Raw genomic sequence first — 6,000 nt, forward strand, 5'->3', positions numbered from 1 at the left:
GTGAAATCTGTGAAATCAACCATCTCTGCGAAATCGAAGGTCAGAGCCTAGATGCAAAGTGGAAACTGGTTGACAAGTTATATTGTTGCTAAGCCAGTGATTCGTTACATGACTCAGTTCAGGGCATTTAATTTCTAAAAACGAATTTTCACTATAAACTGAATGTGTTGATATTGAGTTTGAGTTTTTAGTTATATGATAATACTTTTCAAACTTTTGAACTTAATTCCAGAATGAACGTGGATTTTGAATTTTTCAGAATCATCTTTAAAAAACGGCGCATTAAATTTTGTTTATAAGGTAAACAAAAATGTTGCTTCTCATTTTTGTGGCAATTATCCGCTAGGATGAAAATTCCAAAAAAAATTCTCATCTTTGTCATTTTAATCCTTTTTTTCCCATTTTTGCAGTTTTTCCCATTGTGGTCATTTTTGTCATTCTTGTCATTCTTGTCATTTTTGTCATTTTTGTCATTTTTGTCATTTTTGTCATTTTTGTCATTTTTGTCATTTTTGTCATTTTTGTCATTTTTGTCATTTTTGTCATTTTTGTCATTTTTGTCATTTTTGTCATTTTTGTCGTTTTTTTTCATTTTTGTCATTTTTGTCATTTTTGTCATTTTTGTCATTTTGGTCATTTTTGTCATTTTTTGTCATTTTTGTCATTTATGTCATATTTGTCATTTTTGTCATTTTTGTCATTTTGGATATTTTTGTCATTTTTGTCATTTTTGTCATTTTTGTCATTTTTGTCATTTTTGTCATTTTTGTCATTTTTGTCATTTTTGTCATTTTTGTCATTTTTGTCATTTTTGTCATTTTTGTCATTTTTGTCATTTTTGTCATTTTTGTCATTTTTGTCATTTTTGTCATTTTTGTCATTTTTGTCATTTTTGTCATTTTTGTCATTTTTGTCATTTTTGTCATTTTTGTCATTTTTGTCATTTTTGTCATTTTTGTCATTTTTGTCATTTTTGTCATTTTTGTCATTTTTGTCATTTTTGTCATTTTTGTCATTTTTGTAATTTTTGTCATTTTTGTCATTTTTGTCATTTTTGTCATTTTTGTCATTTTTGTCATTTTTGTTATTTTTGTAATTTTTGTAATTTTTGTAATTTTTGTAATTTTTGTAATTTTTGTAATTTTTGTAATTTTTGTAATTTTTTTCATTTTTTTCATTTTTGTCATTTTTGTCATTTTTGTCATTTTTGTCATTTTTGTCATTTTTGTCATTTTTGTCATTTTTGTCATTTTTGTCATTTTTGTCATTTTTGTCATTTTTGTCATTTTTGTCATTTTTGTCATTTTTGTCATTTTTGTCATTTTTGTCATTTGTGTCATTTTTGTCATTTTTGTCATTTTTGTCATTTTTGTCATTTTTGTCATTTTTGTCATTTTTGTCATTTTTGTCATTTTTGTCATTTTTGTCATTTTTGTCATTTTTGTAATTTTTGTCATTTTTGTCATTTTTGTCATTTTTGTCATTTTTGTCATTTTTGTCATTTTTGTCATTTTTGTCATTTTTGTCATTTTTGTCATTTTTGTCATTTTTGTCATTTTTGTCATTTTTGTCATTTTTGTCATTTTTGTCATTTTTGTCATTTTTGTCATTTTTGTCATTTTTGTCATTTTTGTCATTTTTGTCATTTTTGTCATTTTTGTCATTTTTGTCATTTTTGTAATTTTTGTCATTTTTGTCATTTTTGTCATTTTTGTCATTTTTGTCATTTTTGTTATTTTTGTAATTTTTGTAATTTTTGTAATTTTTGTAATTTTTGTAATTTTTTTCATTTTTTTCATTTTTGTCATTTTTGTCATTTTTGTCATTTTTGTCATTTTTGTCATTTTTGTCATTTTTGTCATTTTTGTAATTTTTGTCATTTTTGTCATTTTTGTCATTTTTGTCATTTTTGTCATTTTTGTCATTTTTGTCATTTTTGTCATTTTTGTCATTTTTGTCATTTTTGTCATTTTTGTCATTTTTGTCATTTTTGTCATTTTTGTCATTTTTGTCATTTTTGTCATTTTTGTCATTTTTGTCATTTTTGTCATTTTTGTCATTTTTGTCATTTTTGTCATTTTTGTCATTTTTGTCATTTTTGTCATTTTTGTCATTTTTGTCATTTTTGTTATCTTTGTCATTTTTGTTATCTTTGTAATTTTTGTAATTTTTGTAATTTTTGTAATTTTTGTCATTTTTGTCATTTTTGTCATTTTTGTCATTTTTGTCATTTTTGTCATTTTTGTCATTTTTGTCATTTTTGTCATTTTTGTCATTTTTGTCATTTTTGTCATTTTTGTCATTTTTGTCATTTTTGTCATTTTTGTCATTTTTGTCATTTTTGTCATTTTTGTCATTTTTGTCATTTTTGTCATTTTTGTCATTTTTGTCATTTTTGTCATTTTTGTCATTTTTGTCATTTTTGTCATTTTTGTCATTTTTGTCATTTTTGTCATTTTTGTCATTTTTGTCATTTTTGTCATTTTTGTCATTTTTGTCATTTTTGTCATTTTTGTCATTTTTGTCATTTTTGTCATTTTTGTCATTTTTGTCATTTTGGTCATTTTTGTCATGTTTGTCATTTTTGTCATTTTTTTTCGTTTTTGTCATTTTTGTCATTTTTGTCATTTTTGTTATTTTTGTCATTTTTGTCATTTTTGTCATTTTTGTCATTTTTGTCATTTTTGTCATTTTTGTCATTTTTGTCATTTTTGTCATTTTTGTCATTTTTGTCATTTTTGTCATTTTTGTCATTTTTGTCATTTTTGTCATTTTTGTCATTTTTGTCATTTTTGTCATTTTTGTCATTTTTGTCATTTTTGTCATTTTTGTCATTTTTGTCATTTTTGTCATTTTTGTCATTTTTGTCATTTTTGTCATTTTTGTCATTTTTGTCATTTTTGTCATTTTTGTCATTTTTGTCATTTTTGTCATTTTTGTCATTTTTGTCATTTTTGTCATTTTTGTCATTTTTGTCATTTTTGTCATTTTTGTCATTTTTGTCATTTTTGTCATTTTTGTCATTTTTGTCATTTTTGTCATTTTTGTCATTTTTGTCATTTTTGTCATTTTTGTCATTTTTGTCATTTTTGTCATTTTTGTCATTTTTGTCATTTTTGTCATTTTTGTCATTTTTGTCATTTTTGTCATTTTTGTCATTTTTGTAATTTTTGTAATTTTTGTAATTTTTGTCATTTTTGTTATTTTTGTAATTTTTGTAATTTTTGTCATTTTTGTCATTTTTGTCATTTTTTTTCATTTTTTTCATTTTTGTCATTTTTGTCATTTTTGTCATTTTGGTCATTTTTGTCATTTTTTGTCATTTTTGTCATTTATGTCATATTTGTCATTTTGGATATTTTTGTCATTTTTGTCATTTTTGTCATTTTTGTCATTTTTGTCATTTTTGTCATTTTTGTCATTTTTGTCATTTTTGTCATTTTTGTCATTTTTGTCATTTTTGTCATTTTTGTCATTTTTGTCATTTTTGTCATTTTTGTCATTTTTGTAATTTTTGTCATTTTTGTCATTTTTGTCATTTTTGTCATTTTTGTCATTTTTGTCATTTTTGTCATTTTTGTCATTTTTGTCATTTTTGTCATTTTTGTCATTTTTGTCATTTTTGTCATTTTTGTTATTTTTGTAATTTTTGTAATTTTTGTCATTTTTGTCATTTTTGTCATTTTTGTCATTTTTTTTCATTTTTTTCATTTTTGTCATTTTTGTCATTTTTGTCATTTTGGTCATTTTTGTCATTTTTTGTCATTTTTGTCATTTATGTCATATTTGTCATTTTTGTCATTTTTGTCATTTTGGATATTTTTGTCATTTTTGTCATTTTTGTCATTTTTGTCATTTTTGTCATTTTTGTCATTTTTGTCATTTTTGTCATTTTTGTCATTTTTGTCATTTTTGTCATTTTTGTCATTTTTGTCATTTTTGTCATTTTTGTCATTTTTGTCATTTTTGTCATTTTTGTCATTTTTGTCATTTTTGTCATTTTTGTCATTTTTGTAATTTTTGTCATTTTTGTCATTTTTGTCATTTTTGTCATTTTTGTCATTTTTGTCATTTTTGTCATTTTTGTCATTTTTGTCATTTTTGTCATTTTTGTCATTTTTGTCATTTTTGTCATTTTTGTCATTTTTGTCATTTTTGTCATTTTTGTCATTTTTGTCATTTTTGTCATTTTTGTAATTTTTGTCATTTTTGTCATTTTTGTCATTTTTGTCATTTTTGTTATTTTTGTAATTTTTGTAATTTTTGTAATTTTTGTAATTTTTGTAATTTTTTTCATTTTTTTCATTTTTGTCATTTTTGTCATTTTTGTCATTTTTGTCATTTTTGTCATTTTTGTCATTTTTGTCATTTTTGTCATTTTTGTCATTTTTGTCATTTTTGTCATTTTTGTCATTTTTGTCATTTTTGTCATTTTTGTCATTTTTGTCATTTTTGTCATTTTTGTCATTTTTGTCATTTTTGTCATTTTTGTCATTTTTGTCATTTTTGTCATTTTTGTCATTTTTGTCATTTTTGTCATTTTTGTCATTTTTGTCATTTTTGTCATTTTTGTCATTTTTGTCATTTTTGTCATTTTTGTCATTTTTGTCATTTTTGTCATTTTTGTCATTTTTGTCATTTTTGTCATTTTTGTCATTTTTGTCATTTTTGTCATTTTTGTCATTTTTGTCATTTTTGTTATCTTTGTCATTTTTGTCATTTTTGTCATTTTTGTCATTTTTGTCATTTTTGTCATTTTTGTCATTTTTGTCATTTTTGTCATTTTTGTCATTTTTGTCATTTTTGTCATTTTTGTCATTTTTGTCATTTTTGTCATTTTTGTCATTTTTGTCATTTTTGTCATTTTTGTCATTTTTGTCATTTTTGTCATTTTTGTCATTTTTGTCATTTTTGTCATTTTTGTCATTTTTGTCATTTTTGTCATTTTTGTCATTTTTGTCATTTTTGTCATTTTTGTTATCTTTGTCATTTTTGTCATTTTTGTCATTTTTGTCATTTTTGTCATTTTTGTCATTTTTGTCATTTTTGTCATTTTTGTCATTTTTGTCATTTTTGTCATTTTTGTCATTTTTGTCATTTTTGTCATTTTTGTCATTTTTGTCATTTTTGTCATTTTTGTCATTTTTGTCATTTTTGTCATTTTTGTCATTTTTGTCATTTTTGTCATTTTTGTCATTTTTGTCATTTTTGTCATTTTTGTCATTTTTGTCATTTTTGTCATTTTTGTCATTTTTGTCATTTTTGTCATTTTTGTCATTTTTGTCATTTTTGTCATTTTTGTCATTTTTGTCATTTTTGTCATTTTTGTCATTTTTGTCATTTTTGTCATTTTTGTCATTTTTGTCATTTTTGTCATTTTTGTCATTTTTGTCATTTTTGTCATTTTTGTCATTTTTGTCATTTTTGTCATTTTTGTCATTTTTGTCATTTTTGTCATTTTTGTCATTTTTGTCATTTTTGTCATTTTTGTCATTTTTGTCATTTTTGTCATTTTTGTCATTTTTGTCATTTTTGTCATTTTTGTCATTTTTGTCATTTTTGTCATTTTTGTCATTTTTGTCATTTTTGTAATTTTTGTAATTTTTGTAATTTTTGTAATTTTTGTCATTTTTGTTATTTTTGTAATTTTTGTAATTTTTGTCATTTTTGTCATTTTTGTCATTTTTTTTGTCATTTTTTTTGTCATTTTTTTCATTTTTGTCATTTTTGTCATTTTTGTCATTTTGGTCATTTTTGTCATTTTTTGTCATTTTTGTCATTTATGTCATATTTGTCATTTTGGATATTTTTGTCATTTTTGTCATTTTTGTCATTTTTGTCATTTTTGTCATTTTTGTCATTTTTGTCATTTTTGTCATTTTTGTCATTTTTGTCATTTTTGTCATTTTTGTCATTTTTGTCATTTTTGTCATTTTTGTCATTTTTGTCATTTTTGTCATTTTTGTCATTTTTGTCATTTTTGTCATTTTTGTCATTTTT

The sequence above is a fragment of the Uranotaenia lowii genome, chromosome 2 (assembly GCF_029784155.1).
Source record: "Uranotaenia lowii strain MFRU-FL chromosome 2, ASM2978415v1, whole genome shotgun sequence".
Classification (NCBI taxonomy): Eukaryota; Metazoa; Arthropoda; class Insecta; order Diptera; family Culicidae; genus Uranotaenia; species Uranotaenia lowii.